Here is a 19,002-nt window from a genome sequence, read left to right on the forward strand (position 1 = left end):
GGGGTTCAAGACTGAAGCGCCTAGTACAGAGTTTTAGTACCCGCATATGTGACAGAAGAATGATGAAAAAATTGTATATAGTATCTTTGTTTCAACGCGACAGGTACTACAAGAATAATTTGTGTCACAAACAACTTAACAATTCACCTTATCGTATTTTCTGACAGCCAGTTTACTGGTTTACAATTTGCTTGGTATTGCAGAATGTTCCACAACACCACTCATCAAAGGAATGGAAACTTACTAAAACAATGATCTTAAATTTACATTCAGTTCCCCAAAAGGACACACACAGACACTTAAAAAAAATGCGTAATTAAGAAAAGAAAAAAAGCCAAGAGGTACGATGCTGTGTGAAGCTTTTTTTTAAATTATTTTTGCCCACGCGACTACTATTGATCAGGAGGTAGGACGGTCCGCGACTCCACCCAGGTACTTAGATACTCAACATAAATCAGATACAGAAACCACCCGGACAACAGAGATAATTCTGTGCATGGCGCTAGTAATTACTAATATGTATTACCTGGTAAGAAAAACGATCTTGAAGTTCAACAAATAATTAAATCATAAATGATACTTCGCCCCTCAGTCATGAAACTGAACATAATACGGCTAACAGCGTAAGTACGCACCTACATATCAATAAAGGGGCAGAAACCAAGCCCTCCACTATTAACAGTAAAAAAACAACCTGGCCTTATTATGAACACACACCAAAATCTCGACGAAGATTCGCCTGCCAACCGCAGTTCAGTTTCAAAACAACGCCCGATAGCGTGAAGGTAGCAAGGGGCCGCCGCGCAGGACGGAAAATCAACAAGATTTGAATAGATCCACAAGGTTGGCAATGAACTTTGATTACATTAGCAGGTAGTACTTCAAATACCAAGAAATTGGCAGGAGTCCTTTTCTCCCAGAATTGATAATTAGCAAACATCAAAGGTACTCACAACAATAAGTGAGGTAACTTAAATTCCAGAAAGCTATCATGTATAAGAAGGTAAAAACAAAGTATGTTGTAATTACAGAAAATCACAATGCACGCCCGTATAATAAGTAGTTGGCACAAACGCGTACGGGTCCCTGAACTTGCGCTCAACGTATTCATGACCGGGGCATAAGCAAGCAGAAGATTGACTCCTAATCGCCGTGAAGGCGAGTAAGGCGCTTAAGCAAACGGCGCCGCACTTTGGAAGAGAATACAAAGGAACATTTTGCGAACCTTACACTGTCCCCAAATCCACTCAACAGAAGTAAAGTAACTCACCATAGTTCTAAGACGCCACGCTTCCATGTTAACCAAGGCGCTGCAATCACGGACTTTCGCAGTAGGAATAACTTCGGCCGCCTCATGTCCTCCGGAGCCGCCAGGATGAAAACGTATCCTTCAACACGCGAATATTGAAATCCAGTCGTCTCTTAGAGAAATATCACGGCTCAAATCACAACACGCCTTGTCTGAATAACCCTTCCTGCTCCACCCCCTGCCGCCGTCCAACTCACACTGCCACTTGTTTACATCAAAACGGCTCGCGTTTGATAGAGACAAAGATGGCATGCGGAAGACGTACCGCGACTTATCGACACAGTACGGCTGTATGAGATCTACCTAACAGCCGGTATGTCCACCTTTGGCAAGGAAGCAATGAGACCTTAGTAGGTCGCTGGAGGAAGTTGGCACCACATCTGCGCATACAAGTCACCTAATCCCGTAAATTCCGGGGAGGTGGACGATGAGATCTGAGGCCACGTTCAATCACATCCCAGATGTGTGCGACCGGATTCAGGTCTGCCAAGTTGGAGGGGCGGCACTGCGGGGGTGGAGGGCGGAGGGGGACATCGTACCAATAGGAACTCTCCACGTGTTCCTCGAATCACTCCATCAGACTCTTGGCCTTGTGACATGGCGTATTATCTTGTTGAAAAACACCACTGCCATAGGGAAACACGATCATCATGAAGGGGTGTACGTGGCCTGCAACCAGTGTATGATACTCCTTGGCCGTCATGATGCCTTGCACGAGCTCCACTGGACCTATGGATGCACAAGTTCTCTATAGCGTAATGGAACCGCCGTCAGATTGTCTCCAGTCAGCAATACAAGTGTCAAGTGGCCCTCCCATCAGCATGATGAAGAAGGTATCGAGATCATCAGACCTTGCAGCGCTCTGACACTGCACCAAAGTCCAGTCCCGATGCTCTGTGTGTTCACATACATTGGTACTGTTTCCAACATCACAGTCTGATGTTAGTTCCGCCGGAGATTGCCACCTGTCCTGTCTTACCAGTCTGCTCAGCCTACGACGTCTGACGTTTGTAAGAAAGGTTAGCCACGACGTCTGGACGTGGTTCCACCTTGGTTTCACCACGTGTTGAAGACACTCACCACTGCGCTCCTAGAACACCCGACAAGTCGTGCAGTTTCCAGAACGCTCGTGCCGACACTCCAGGCCAACACAATCATTCCTCAGTGATAGATAGCGTTCTACAAACGGACAGAACGCTCACTTATACTACCTGCACGTGGGTGTGTCTAAGTAGCAGTCATTCCTCGCTATGTGACGCTGCTATCGCCTGGACGGGTTTATATCGGTAGTAGGTAATTTGTCATAATGTTCCGGCTGATCACTGAATTGTGCGTCCAGCAGCTCCCGGCAGGGTGAGGAGTGGTGGTGAAGGCCCAGTGGATACGTTACTGGCAGACAAAAATATTTTATGCAACTTTAAATACACATATCTATAGATTTCTTTGTATGTTTCACTCTGCATAATACAAAGTTCTGCGTCCGTATCCTGAACGGCTGTTATGTTCGTTGTTCTGTAGACCTTCATCTCAGTTGCTGATTAATTAACTTTTTTCGTAGAACAGTCCGTTAGTTCGGTGTGTAAAACATCTTGCAATAAGTCTCCGTGCTGATATCTTAACAAACTTGTCTTGTGTTGAATGGTTGCAATGTTCCAGAGGCCAGGACACCACGTCTTTTCATCGGCTAATTTCAGTTTAACGCTTCTATTCTCGCCACATTTCCTAGCCTTTGCAGTGAGTGACACTGTTCTCATCGATTTAACTCCTGGCTAGGTCTGTTGCAGATCTGAAATTCTCATTGTCTGCGTTGAAAGATGGGTCGATGTCTACCGTTTTGTCTGCTCAGCCGGACTTGCAGTCCGTGAAATCCCGATCACCATTGTGTCACTAGGATGTCTGTGCGTCATTAATCTGCCTCGACACTCGCTAAAGGTTGAAATGCTCACAGAGTGCGTACTGGCTGTAATATTCTGTAATTGCAAAGCGTATATCCTTTACATCACAAGAATCCCTGAATGTTGCTTATTCATTAGTTGTTTCAATAGCTGTCCTGTGTTCTTCGAGCAAATCCAATATGTCCACAAATAACAGAAAAGATTCCATGTCATCTTCAGGGAAAATGGCCAGTTTCTCTCTCCGGCTCCGATGGATAATTTTTTTTAATATTCGCAGATTATCCATCTGTGAATCTCCCGGGCCCAGAAGATGGCCTTGTTCAAGTATTTCTCAATATATCGATGAAGATTTCTAGTGGTGGTGATGGTGGTGGTGCTGAAAGATTCATGATTCATTCCCTCAAACTCTTTTGAATGTTCTTTGACCAATGTTTGCCAAGGAAAGTTTACTCGATATTCTCAAACGTTTTACACACATATGCTGCTTCGGCAGCCCACAAGGTGGCACTGCCTTACATAAATCCTTCAGCGAATACCATCGTTCGTTTGCCGTTCTGAATTTTTGGTAACACGTCTCAGAATGACTTGACAATATCCACATCGGTTGCCGATCTTTCTTCCCTGGTAAAAGAGTTGCAAATTGTCAGTGCTTGAGCATACCTTCCTCTAAGAAATGCCTCGTTTCTACTCTGTGGACTTGCATAATCTGCAGCTATTCTCGTCTGAGTCGCCATTAATAAGGTACTCTCCGTGCTGACATCTTAGAGAGCCAACTCATTTTGAAAGGGCACTCCGAACTTCCTCGACTGCGACTGTGTGGTGCAAAGCGCTAACTCTCGAATTTACATTCCGTCTCATAGGGGAGCACAACACTTCTGAATGTATAGTTGGCACAACTGCACAGCCAAACTAACCTGAGATTTTTTCTATGCTTAATTCGTGAGCTGAACTTGGTATTACGTGGACATTATTGTTTCATTTTCGCGACAGCATTATTTTACTCCCGCACACACGTGAACCACATTGTCTGCAAAGTTAAGATTTTTTTCTCCGCCAAATAGACGGATATTGCTTTAAATGAGTAAGTTTTTTGTACTATACTCCCTAGTTTTCAAATATGTCATTAATTGTTGATGGCTACTAATGGAGGGATACAGAAGTTTCATGCACAACGACCTTATACCACGAAAATTTTGCCAGTAACAATGTAATAGGGTCGTATAAGCCTCCATTCTGTCATCAAAAGAACGGTGCACTTCGACAGGAGTGATTAGAACTATAATTCAGACATCTCTATGTTCCGGAAGAACATTACATATCAGATTCAGACGATGACAGGGATCCTGAAATATATATGTATGATATTCTCAGCACGTCCGAGAATGAACAAGGTGGTTTTGACTCTGTCCAGGAAGGGGTAAATCATAACACCGAAATGGACACAGCTTATCACAGTGAGATGAACTATTTGACTTGGGAGTTCCAGAGCGCCCAACAGTGGTACTAAGACACTACACAGAACGACAATAAAACGCAGCGTAATCAGAGGACATATGCATATAATGTTACAAATTCAAGACTGACCGGATAACGACTAGAAAACCATTTCAGATAGTTTCGTTGAATGGCAAAGAGATGGGGATCCAACAAAAGAGATAGAAGTTCCACGCTAGGGAAGAGAAAAAGAACTGTCATTATTTTCCCTTCACACTGAAAAAAAAATGGTGGCCTACAAGTATGTGATAAACTCAATATTCACAACGCTCCACGAAAATATTTAAAATGTGCGTAGAAAGTTTGTGATATTTCCTTTGCTTGCATAAGAGTGTATCAAGCTACCTGAGAATACATGTATAAACTTTATAAACTATTTCACTTGATACACTGATACTTCCGTTTGTTAACTGTGCATAAGAGTAGCTACTTTTTAAACTATTTCGTTTTAAAAAGCTCATACTTAATATTGCTACTTATGTATATTATGCATAGAATATGATTTAAGTAAACACGTTTGTATTAGTATTTAATAAAGCTCTTATATTGTTATTTATTTTAGGTACTTTCTAACGTTGACATACAATGCAACTTTTGATCATCTTAATTACAAGAAAACCCAAGAGTGCGAAGTCGTAAAACGCCAATGTTGTTTACGGCATTCGACGCCCCACGTATTGTCTACCACTCAACTACAATATTGGCTGCTACTGGCAACAGGGTGCGGGTCTGAAGGTATCCAATGGTGAGCACAGTCTGAGGCTATGGAGCGTCGTTGAACTGCTTAGTCGACAGGTAACGCACAGTGGTGCTACAGTGCTCGTGATGTTGATACAGAGCAGAGCAATGGCAACGATAAACAAAATAAACATTGCATTGTATCCTTAACAACAGTTGCCGAAGACAGGAACCAAAGGAATTTCACAGAGTGAGAATGAAGTGACAGGTGAAATGCTGGCGTTTCTGCACTTAACATCCATTTCCTACATGCTTGTAGATTGCACCGCCGCCTCCCACTCTTTTCTGAAGTCTTCTTCTTTTTCTTCAGGGTCAGAATTAGTTTCGATGTCTTCGATCTCTGTCGGCAATATTTCATCTACATGCCTCTCGTTCACAACAGTGTTTAAAAATTTGTTCTATTGGCTTATCCCATTTCTGTCCTTAGATTTCTATCCACGTAGGTGAACTTCTCACCAGCGATTTTATGTAACTGCTGATTTTTAATGGTGCTCCATTTTTTAAACTTATTGCTGACCTCCGTATAGAGTCTGTCTAATTTACTTCCCGCCGGCCGAAGTGGCCGTGCGGTTAAAGGCGCTGCAGTCTGGAACCGCGAGACCGCTACGGTCGCAGGTTCGAATCCTGCCTCGGGCATGGGTGTTTGTGATGTCCTTAGGTTAGTTAGGTTTAACTAGTTCTAAGTTCTAGGGGACTAGTGACCTCAGCAGTTGAGTCCCATAGTGCTCAGAGCCATTTGAACCATTTTTTTTTTTTAATTTACTTCCTATTTCTTCCAAAATTGCTTGACCAACTTCCTCAGAGACTGGATTAATTTGATTGATGTCCTGAGTTATAACGCTGATCAGTCCTACATTCATAGAAAGTTCAGAAATTTTGACGCGTAGCTCATTTATCATAGTGACAAAGTCAACTTCTTGTACAAAAAAATTGTTGTTGGTATACAGTGAAGCTGTTAACACTGAACGTATATAAATATTTGCTCCCGAAAAAACAACAAAAAATTACACAGTTGCATTCACTAAAAGCAACTTTTGAACCTTTGCTTCCATATACAACAATGCTCTACACTATATTTAATTTAATGGTCATTACGAAAGAGCTACTACTCGAGATTGAAACAATCTAAAATGTTAAACATTAAATACTCAGCAAATTTACGGATACAGAAACCACTTCAAATTAAAGTTGTCAGCTTGCGTGCTTTTTCGCTAACGCTATTTGGTCCAATTTTCGTCTCATTTTTGATCTGGTAAGTTAGCATGGCCCCTGCGCAAGGATGACACGCAAAATCGTGAAGCGTTCCACATTTTTCCGCAGCTCGTGGTCTTGCCGTAGCGTTCTCGCTTCCAGCGCATGGGGTCCGGGGTTCGATTCCCGGCGGGGTCAGGGATTTTTCCCTGCCTCGAGATGACTGGGTGTTGTTGTGTCGTCTTCATCATCATCGATCATCCTCATTACGGTCGGAGGAAGGCAATGGCAAACCACCTTCGCTAGGGCCTTGCCTAATACTGCGTTGCGGGTCTCCCGCATCGTCCCCTACGCTCCTCGGAGTATGGGACCTCATCTTCATCAAGTTCGATATCTCTCTGTCTTTCCACAGATTCTTCTCATTCTCAATTTTAGAATTCTATTTTTGATTACAAGAAAAAGAAATTTTCTTGTTGTTGCTACGACAATAAAACATATGAGTCACTTCAATAATTACATTCTCCCTATGTTTCCAGACAGTATATCTGAAGACTGGTGCTTGGACACATGTCATAACTGCCGCTTATCGCCAAAGCTGTCCATTGACATTAAAGTCTAAAAAACTTAGTTGTTACTTCTTGCTTTCGGGAAGTGATGCTGCCTGCCTCTGGAAAGTGGAGCTGAAACCTCTTACATGTTTTAAGGTTGATTAACCTTAATTAACTCTTTTGAATAACAACACTTATAAGTCATATGTTTTCATTTTTTAATAGCGCAGGTACAGAAATTTACTTACTACAAGATGTCGAGTTTCTATTTTTTTCAGATTCACAATTTCGCATGGCAGACGAACGTAGGCGCCTTGCAGGGATAGCGATCACAGCCTGGTTAAAATCTCTTGACGTAACTTATTCAAACGGAGCATTGTGCGCAACTGCGTCGTCATAAATGAAAAACATACCAAAAAATAAATCAAAGATAAATTGGTGAGAAGAGATATTAATACATGCACTCATGTCTTTGAAATATGGCATATTATCTGGTTGGCTATTTGAAACAAGTGTGAGAATGTTGTTATCAGGAAAATGTCTGCTGTTTGGGAACATCCATCCACATTTCACGAACTGCATAAGTAATTATTGGAAAAGTTTGGCTGGAAAGTTTCCGAGTATCCATTACACAGACCAAAACTCGCAAAATGGGACTTTTCTAGTTTACAAAGTTAAACAGGAAGAGATCTTCGATGTTTCTCTTTCGCTGCTTCTCCAGTTCAGGTGCGGACATTTTCTAGCACAGCAATTGGAGGCATGGTGGAAACTCGCTAGCAGCACAATACGTGAATGATCAGTTGAGTTGCACGTCAGCCTCCACAGAAGAAAATTTCTGCATATTAACGATGAAGAAGAATAATTAAGTCGTCGGCAATTTCCTCGGTTTCCATGGATTTCGACGATGTACTGAAAGTTTCGGAACGTATCGCTTAACTTAAAATAGCCATACAAATTTATTCCACAGTAAATTGAATACTAATGACAATGACAGCAATTAGTGTAATTGCAGGAAATTCAGACTGGGAACATTCAGGAATGAGTCAGATCAAAAGAAAGAAGCAACTTTTCATTTGAAGTCCTGCGCATCACTTTCACAGACTGCAGCAGTTAACTTCGAGATATATCCTTTTTGAGCGGAGTGCGATGTGGAATTGACTGCAGTTTAAAATCGTAGAAGCTGCGGCGGGTGAATTAGGGCACAGAACGCATTCTTTTTTTGATGTGTTGTTGTGTTCATGTAGCTCGGTGGTGAGGTTACCACTGAAATAGCGCTCACTGCACTTGACGAGGGTTGTGGAAGATTTTAGCTTTTTGGACAACTACTATCGCGAAATTAATAAAATATCTACATTTACTGTGGAACAGGAGAGCAACACTCATTAAAATTTTCTACGTTTAACCATAGAGAAATGTAACAATAAAAACATTGAAATCAAACATATACTTCGGTGTACGGCTATCATCATCGACGAGACTGCCATCTGCAGAGATCTAGCAAGCTTGAATTCGTTCGCTCATTAACAGACGTAAGGCTACTACAGGACATCAATTACTTGAAGTAAAAAAAGAGCTAAATATGTTGAAGCAGGTGATATCATTAGAGCTTCTGATCATATTAAAGGAAGTGGGCTCTTTCACATACTTAACACGAGTTTCCATAAACATGTAACTGAAGTCACAAAAAGTACTCAAGAAGAGTCATATATAACTATTACGACCAAAGATAATCAAAGCAGATAGAGCGTCCACCTACTGAAGTGTATCACCCAAGCTTTTTTAGTTATACGTACATAAGAGAAATCATTTTTGCACGGATGAGTGAAGTACCATTTTAATCTTCTAATCTAAAAAATCTAGACAATGTAAGGACGATGTTATTCGTTTATGATCCGGTAGTAATTGCAAATACTGAGAACAATCTACAACGAGCAGCTTATCAACTACAAAGAATGTGTACTTCGAAGAACTTGCTGATATCTGACAACAAGTAACAATGATTTCATTTCATGGGAAAAATCAGATTATATCCAGAATCAGCAGAGGAAGTAAGGAATTTGAATAAGCAGGATGCAGTGTACTGCATGAAGACATAATTGATTTTCTACGTAAGATACAGAAATTTGGCTATTGGTATTTTTAGACCAAATTAAAAAAGGATAGTAAGAAAAGAGAGACTTCTGAAGTTTTTCCAAACAGTGTCACTTCCATTTATAGTTTATGAATGCAAAACCTGTATAAGAATGTAAAAAAAAAAGACACTCAACGAAACGGTTTGCGGAAATGAGACTTCTGACATGAAGCAGGTTGGATGAAGGAAATTCGAAAGCAAAGTATAGATGTACGAGCGGATTTATGTTTCTAAATTTTTTTTAAAAAAGAAAGAAAATATACATGAGGAATACAAGAGGATCTAGAAAGAGAACATCAATGGGTTGGACAATTGCAAACAATAAAAAATAATATAAAAATAAACCAAATAGACGAAAAAACTTAAGGAGACCTAAAACACGATAGATGGACTTTACCAATCCCTATACGCAGACCTGGCAGTCAGATCCTAATATGACCAAGAGATTAAAATGACGATGGTGATGTTCTGAAAAAAACTGTCTGATTCGAACGGAAATTTTCCTTCTAAATTTCGGTAAACCAAGCATTTATTTAATTTTGACGTTAGTATGCTATTTATTTTTTGTTTTACACCGTGATCCGCGTTTCATGTAACCCAGCTAAACCAGCAAGCTGACAGTATAGCTCCTCCTGTCCGGAATCTTTATTGCCGTTTTTGAAAATTTCAGATTATTCGTATATTACCCTGAAATCATTTTGGAGTAAATCTTGTATGTTGATATAAGTAAGCTTACCTCGAACGTTCAGGTAAAGGCGCAACGTCAGTACAATTAGAACAACATTCAATTTCTGCGATGAATAAAAAGCAATATGCGAAGAATGTGAGATTTTAAGTAAGGCAGACAAACAGTAGCTTTGGGTTACAATTTAAAGAGTTACTGTGATACAACAAAATAGCGTCGGTGTACAACTTAAAACACGAAAATAGTCAGAAGGCAGCATTGAGTAACGTGTCATTTCTACAGAGGCCACCAAAAAGTCGCCTGCTAAATACGCCCGAATAACGTACAATATATAGTTACCACAGCACGCTCTGTTCGTCTATTTGTCATATAATAGATGGTGGTACGTCCCTTGGTCCCATGTTCCTTGGCTTACAGAAGGTGTTAGATACAGTTTGGCATGTAAATGCGTGCGTACGGATATCGGAACAGCAGTGAGATTAGATTGAAAACTTTCTAGCTCTCACAGCCGAAAACTCTCACATACTTGAGAATGACTTCGGATCTGGCACAAAGGAGTGTTATAGAACCGTTTGTAATGACCTGATAGACTACGTCTGAAATTTCACGAGTTTTTCGCGACTAATGCTATCACATACAGAAAAGTCATAAGATTAGAAACTTGCAGTAAAATGCAGAAAGACCTGCAGAGAATCAACGCATCGCACACACACACTGCGATATGATGTGCAAAATAAACAACGTATAGCATATCATCACGCAGAACTGCCTAAAAATGGTTGACATGGCTCTGACCACTATGGTACTTATCATCTGAGGTCATCAGACCGCTAGTACGTAGAACTTCTTAAACCTAACTAACCTAAGGATATCACACACATCCATGCCCGAAGCAGGATTCGAACCTGCGACCGTAGCAGTCGCACGGTTCCGGACTGAAGCGCCTAGAACCGCTCGGTCACATCGGCCGACCAGAACTACCTAGTGTAGTATGACTACACAACAGAAGACCGATCACTGCCAACACTGACATCCATAAAATATCTAGAAGTATGTACACAAAGCAATGTAAAGTGTAACGTCAAACAAAATTAATTACAGTGAGGAAGATGGTAGACAACCTGTAGAAGAATTCTTAGGAAGTGCAGTCCACTCACAGAGACAGAAGCTTACAATCCTTAGTTCCACGAATAACTGAATATTGCGCGTCAGTCTAGTATCCGTACTACATAGGATTGATAAAGTAAATATAGAAAATCCAAAGAACAGCAGTGCAATTCATAAAAGATAAATTTAATAAGAGTGAAAGCGTCACGGAGATGTTCAGCCAACCCTAACGGTAGACGTTACAAGAGAGGCATAGTTCATCTTAGTGAGGTTTACTATTAAAATTCTGATATCATACATTGCTAGAGCAGAACATCTATACAGGGTGGTTCATTGATCGTGACCGGGCCAAATATCTGACGAAATAAGCGTCAAACGAAAAAAAACTACAAAGAACGAAACTTGTCTAACTTGAAGGGGGAAACCAGATGGCGCTATGGTTGGCCCGCTAGATGGTGCTGCCATAGGTCAAACGGATATCAACTGCGTTGTTTTAAATAGGAGCCCCCATTTTTCATTACATATTCGTGTAGTACGTAAAGAAATATGAATGTTTTACTGGGATCACTTTTTTCGCTTTGTGATAGATGGCGCTGTAATAGTCACAAACATATGGCTCACAATTTTAGACAAACAGTTGGTAACAGGTAGGTTTTTTTAAATTAAAATACAGAACGTAGGTTAAGTTTGAACATTTTACTTCGGTTGCTCCAGTGTGATACACATATCTTTGTGAACTTATCATTTCTGAGAACGCATGCTGTTAAAGTGTGATTACCTGTAAATACCACATTAGTCCAATAATTGCTCAAAATGATGTTCGTCAACCTCACTGCACTTGGCAATACGTGTAACGACATTCCTCTCAACAGCGAGTAGTTCGCCTTCCGTAATGTGCGCACATGCATTGACAATGCGCTGACGTATATTGTCAGGCGTTGTCGGTGGATCAAGACGGTAAATATCCTTCAACTTTCCCCACAGAAAGAAATCCTGGGATGTCAGATCCTGTGAACGTACGGGCCATGGCGTGGTGCTTGGACGACCAATCCACCTGTCATGAAATATGCTATTCAATACCGCTTCAACCGCACACGAGCTATGTGCCGGACATCCATCATGTTGGAAGTACATCGCCAATCTGTCATGCAGTGAAACATCTTGTAGTAACATCGGTAGAACATTACGTAGGAAATCAGCATACATTGCACCATTTAGACTTCCATCGATAAAATGGGGGCCAATTACCCTTCCTCCCATAATACCGCACCATACATTAACCCGCGAAGGTCGCTGATGTTCCACTTGTCGCAGCCATCGTGGATCCTCCGTTGCCCAATAGTACATATTACCCCGGCTTACGTTACCGCTGTTGGTGAATGACACTTCGTCGCTAAGTAGAACGCGTGCAAAAAAATCTGTGGACCGAGCGAGGTGGCGCAGTGGTTAGCACACTGGACTCGCATTCGGGAGGACGACGGTTCAATCCCGTCTCCGGCCATCCTGATTTAGGTTTTCCGTGATTTCCCTAAATCGTTTCAGGCAAATGCCGGGATGGTTCCTTTGAAAGGGCACGGCCGAATTCCTTCCCAATCCTTCCCTAACCCGAGCTTGCGCTCCGTCTCTAATGACCTCGTTGTCGACGGGACGTTAAACACTACCCACCACCACCACCAAAAAATCTGTCATCGTCCCGTAATTTCTCTTGCGCCCAATGGCAGAACTGTACACGACGTTCAAAATCGTCGCCATGCAATTCCTGGTGCATAGAAATATGGTACAGGTGCAATCGATGTTGATGTAGCATTCTCAACACCGATATTTTTGAGAGTCCCGTTTCTCGCGTAATTTGTCTGCTACTGTTTGCGGATTAGCCTCGACAGCAGCTAAAACACCTACTTGGGCATCATCATTTGTTGCAGGTAGCAGTTGACGTTCCACACGTCGCTGAATACTTCCTGTTTCCTGAAATAACGTAACTTCCGGCGAACGGTCCGGACACTTAGATGATATTGTCCAGGATACCGAGCAGCATACATAGCATACGCCAGCTGGGAATTTTGATCACAATAGCCATACATCACCACGATATCGACCTTTTCCGTAATTGGTAAACAGTCCATTTTAACACGGGTAATGTATCACGAAGCAAATACCGTCCGCACTGGCGGAATGTTACTTGATACCACGTACTTATACGTTTGTGACTATTACAGCGCCATCTATCACAAAGCGAAAAAAGTGGTCCAACTAAAACATTCATATTTATTTACGTACTACACGAATATGTAATAAAAATGGGGTTCCTATTAAAAAACGCAGTTGATATCCATTTTGACCTACGGCAGCGCTATCTAGCGGGCCAACCATAGCGCCATCTGGTTCCCCCCTTGAAGCTAGACAAGTTTCGTCCTTTGTAGTATTTTCGTTCTATGCTTGTTTCGTGAGATATTTGGCCCGGTCACTATCAATGGACCACCCCGTATATTGTTTCTTCCTATGTACAACTGACGAGAAGAGCAGAAAGATAAAATCAGAGTGATTGGAACTCACATGCGGGCTTCCCAGTAGTCGTTCTTACAGCAGATCATACGTGACTGAACAGGAGATGAAGAGGAGGTGAAGTGATACTACTACACGAAGTACTCTTCGCTACACACCATAAGGTGGCTTGCAGAATATAGATCTAGATGTAAATACATATACACAACAACCACAAAATGTTGCAAACTTGGGAAATGGATTCAACCAGCACATATACTTCGAAAACTCTAAAGGTGTGTACGACTAATTTGCATGTCTGTTCTGCACGCCGATGGCGATGAGCCACCATATACAAATTGCCTGGTCCGCCTGTTTCCACCCTGTGCCGGAAAACAAGTCAACGCCGTTCATAGCTGACACCTCAGCTGAATACTGCACTCACCGTGATGCAGCGACGCCTAGACCGCAATTGAAAATATAACTACGAAAATGCCCTGAGATATCTTCAGCTCTTTTCAGGTTTGCAGCTTTAGTATTTCATACAAGCGGACCCGACAGTGCTTCGCAAATGCTAAATGTAATTGGGTATGTATGTACGTCCTTATGTCCGTCTCCCGCCCTCTCTCTCTCTCTCTCTCACTCTCTCTCTCCCTCTCTCTCTCTCTCTCTCTCCCTCTGTCTCTCCCCCTCTCTGTCCTAACTCTCTCTTTATCCACCTCCTCGTCTTCCACTTCGGTCAGTCCACCATAACCTCCTCCTTGTCTCTACGTCTATTTTCTCCCCCTCCCCCTCCCCTGTCCATCTCCACTTCCACTCTCCTCCCCTTCCCAATTCTCTCTGACTTTGAGCCTTTTTTATTGGTACTGCAAACGAAACCTTGATCCGGAGTTGAAGCCGCTTAAAATAAATGAGTAATGCATTTGCGATCATTGTTTTAAGAGGTATGAGAGAGACCTCCGGAGTTGCCATATCTGCCAAGATAGTAGCTTCAATCGAAGTATTTCAGATAGTCTCAGATTGCAAATGGATGACAATGTTTCAGACAATTCAGATTCCTGAGCAGATTTCTCATCATAAGCCTAGGTCCATAAATAGAGCTTTCCTGTTTCCTGTTAAAATAAATTGCGAGGAAGAAAACGAAACAACAAATTGTTGTATATGCAGTTTTTAGTTTAACATTATAAACTGGGTGGTCAGAAACGATCTGAAAAGAGTGCAAATGCGTTGCAGGACAGGTTCAGCGACATAAAACTTCGGTAGAGGATGCAATCATTCACTTTATGAGAACAACTGACACTAATTGTATCTGGCGGGCCGCTTGAAGTTGTGTGCACAACGGTCTGACTGACTAACTTCAGTGCTACTTAAGTCAAAAATCGAGCAACGTGTTCAATTTCTTTTTTTCTCAGCACAACGTACCATGCAACATGCTTCCAAACTTAAAAACTGTTTCTGTACTGTTTATAAAGTTCCGCGCACTGCATGGCTGCTTAAAAATTAGAATTATGACAGTCTCCAAACGACTGTATGCAATTCATTATGATTTAGCAGTATAGCTTCTTTTTCTCTATTTATACGTGACTTTTGTTCCAGCTTTTTTAAATCTGAAAAAATTGACAGTAACTGCCGAAACCTGCAATCGTCTATATTAAATTGCAGCTGCGACTCACGTGAATAGCTTAAACACACAGTTCCTAGCAGTGTTCGGATTTAGACGCAGACACTACAGCTTTTGCTGTTGGTGGGTTATCGTAGGTTACTTACACATCAGTACACCTTAAGTGAACCGTATGGACCAGTCTTCCTGATCGTTCCCTGTGTAATTGCCTCCGTTTGGCATTACGCCTTGCTCTTCAGACCTGTTGGTCGTGGGATCTCTGAATAACGACTCCGCCTCCTTAGGAAAAATGTTTCAAGTAAAAACGATCCACGCGAGCATGCAGCACGAGACCGCCTTAGAATGGACGACATCGCCTGCAGAACCTCTCCTGGACTTGTTACCATATCCCCGACCGGTGTGGGCGAGCGGTTCTAGGCGCTTCAGTCTGGAACCGCCCGACTACTACGGTCGCAGGTTCGAATCCTGCCTCGGACATGGATGTGTGTGATGTCCTTAGGTTAGTTAGGTTTAAGTAGTTTTAAGTTCTAGGGGACTGACGACCTTAGATGTTAAGTCCCATAGTGCTCAGAGCCATTTGAACTATTTTTGTTACCATATCGTTTGGACGCAAGCAACTGGAAATCCGTGGCCTCGTCAAGTGAGTCCCGATTTCAGTTGGAAACAGTTCATGGTAGAATTCGAGTGTGGCGCCGACTCTATCCAGCACATCTTCCTTGTCGATGCTGGAATGTTCCATTACTCCATTTATGTGGTCTGTCCAAGAACGACGTGGTCTTCCGCGCTTACTACCACCGGGTAGTATCCTATCATAAACCTCCTAAGGCCACCGATGATCTGGCATTCTCATAATATGTCAGTACCATTTTAATGATTTTCTTTCGATTCTGTCTGTGACTGTATCATTTGCCTTCATTCTAGCTCTTACTTCATTGTTAGTTTTTCTTTTGGTTCTTGATATTCTGGCACTCCTACGCAAATAATCCATTTCCATAGATCTTCTTTCGATATCCGCATTTAAGCTCCATAGTTCTGATCCACAGCATAGCACTTATTCAACCATTATCTTACCTCCTCTTTTCCTATTGCTGTTGGAAATATTCTTATCCACCAATAAGAATTCATACACCCTAATATTCTTTTGCTTTGCTGTATTCTATATTTTACTTCTGTATGGTAAAATTCATTTTTGCCAACACGTGCTCCGAGATATTTAAATTTCTCTACATGTCTCATAACTGCTTTGTCATTGATGTGCACTTCAAATTTAGTATCACTATTCACCACCAAATATTCTGTTCTTGTTAGACTCATTTGTAGACCCCATCTGTTGTCTTCGTAATATAATCGTCGTCTCGTGAACTCAAGGCCATAATAATCTTGTGCTATAATAGCTTGATCGTCAGCAAAACTTGATGAAAATATTTGTTTATCGTTAACAGTGATTCCCATTCCTCTGCAGCTGTTCTTGCAATAGTGGAGAGCCATTTCTACACATAAATTGAACAAGATGGGTGACATACTGCAACCTTGTCGCAAAACCCTTAGTGACATACATAAATTCTGACAGCTTTTAACCTCGTTTAATCTCTGTACATTTCAATAATAATTTGTAAAAGATGATCATCCATACCTACATCTTTCTTAGCTTCCCACAGCCTAGCTTTTGCTAGGCAATGTGTAGCTCCTTCCCTACTTCTATAAATTTCTCCATTACATATTGAAAATATATAGGTTATCTGTACATTATCTGTTCTGCCTAAACCCGCTGTGGTCCTACCGCATATGGTGCCCAATATTTTGTCTAATTGTTTCAAACATTGTCTTGCCAAATAAGCGGCTCATTGTACAGTTGACACTAATAACTCCATAGCAGTTCATGCCTTTTCCTATTTCCTTTCTTGAAAATAGAAACCATATATGACTTTTTCCACTCTGATGGAATTTGAAACCTTTTACAACAGTTGTTCATCAGGCAGGGTATTCGTTTCTTCCGATCTCTTCCTCCAGCCTTCAATAATTCAACAGGAATGTTTGCTGGACCCGGTGATCAGCCAGTCTACATTTTAATTAATGTACGATTCACTTCCTCTATTGTAATGCTTGTATTTTGATCAGTAACTTCCATTTTTTCTTCATTCCCTTGCGTTTAACATGGCCTATCTTCAGTTAAAAGGTCTGCATAATGCTTCTTCCATTCCTTTTAGAGAATTCTGTTGTCTACTGCTTTGTTTACATGTGTTTTCTTCATACTGGTAATTGTCCCCCACACTTCCGTTGTTTCTGATACACCTATTAGACTCTCAATTTGAATACATTTCTGTGCACACATCTTGTTGTTTTCAAATTTTATCCGTTTCTAAATTCCTAACTCGTTGTCTGGTAGTTTTGCCTGTCGTGTAGTGATTTAGTTGGTAACCATTTCTTATAAAGATTTTTCTTTTCTCTAATCAACATCTTCCAGACATCCATGGAGGATCCCGTTTACTTAGACTCTTACTCTCAGTCCCTAGTACCTCCAGAGATATTTTTGTAAGTGCTTTTGAATATTTTCATATTCTACTTCAACATTGTCATCTCCTGGATTCGCTATTAGTTCGTTTTCTAATCTACGTTGAAATAAATCCTTGATGCTGAACTGCTTCAGGATAACTTCAGTTGGAAGCAAAATATCAAATCCTTAGCTCATTAATTTATCACTATTTAAATATTTTAGAAAAAATTAATTAATTATTTAATGAATTTGCTTTATGATTACTACAAATATCACAAGATATTATTTTATAGTCAAGGTTTTATAAACTGATATCGTAGAATTAGGTTATCAACAGTAAACAACAGTTTATAAGATAAATGGCAGAGAGCTACTGCTCATTCCTGCTTATGACAGTGGCGAAATAATGTGTGAATATGCTGATTAGAACAGTGGAGTAAATGATGTATGATATTGCACAAGAATTTAAAATGATTTAGTGGTGTTAAACAACGACCCAGCTGACACCATTATAGACGATATACCCATAACAGGTCACAATCAAGGCACACTTCGACCTGTGTAGCTGAATATAGAAACATAAACCACAGATCAAGTGGAAGACTGTGGGAGTTTGGCACTGCTTCCTATTTTTGTCAGATTTCTCCTCCATTCCTTCTCCACCCCCGATCACAGACCAATTGCCCTACGCATTTAATTGTGAGGAATTCAAAAACTGGCGCGAGGCTCAAACAATCGAAGATGGCAGATATCGATCACTTGTCTTAATATAAAAGCTAGGATGGTGAACCTTAAGATTGTCTGTATGACGTCAGATTCCCGGATTTTAAAATGTCTTGACTGAAAAGAAAAATTTATTTGTAATGGCAGCACAAAGTAACAGCTTCAGACCATTTATACCACGAATGAAGGTGGTGGCTCCATAAGCGTCAACTGCTCAGAGCAGTTATGGTCTGAAGATGGTCGCATTCTGACCAGAGCTGATTACTGTTACAAATAAATATTCTACTGTGGTCAAAACTGTTTTAACGCAACTTAATTTTAGCTAGACTGCTGCTTTTATCAAAGAGTAATATTGTAAAAAATTACAGAATCCCAGATGGTGACCCTAAATGGCAGTCCAAATCAACTGCCTTAAGCATAAAATTGAAGATGACGGACATATGCCATACGTTGTACTGCGATTGCGCTAGTCCCACAATAACAGAAGCCAGGATTTGGAACTGTGAATAGTGGGCCAGCCAATAACTTTGGCAAGTCACTTGTGCTGAATATACAATCCAAGATGCCTTACGTGGGGATAGCAGA

The 19,002-nt window shown here is 41.1% G+C and overlaps 1 pseudogene; it reads left to right on the forward strand.

Annotated features, from left to right (window-relative positions):
• The first annotated feature begins 6,690 nt into the window (after positions 1 to 6,690).
• LOC126438183 (U6 spliceosomal RNA) lies at positions 6,691 to 6,750 on the forward strand (annotated as a pseudogene).
• The last annotated feature ends 12,252 nt before the right edge of the window (positions 6,751 to 19,002 follow it).

This window comes from Schistocerca serialis, unplaced genomic scaffold (assembly GCF_023864345.2).
Source record: "Schistocerca serialis cubense isolate TAMUIC-IGC-003099 unplaced genomic scaffold, iqSchSeri2.2 HiC_scaffold_1261, whole genome shotgun sequence".
NCBI lineage: Eukaryota > Metazoa > Arthropoda > Insecta > Orthoptera > Acrididae > Schistocerca > Schistocerca serialis.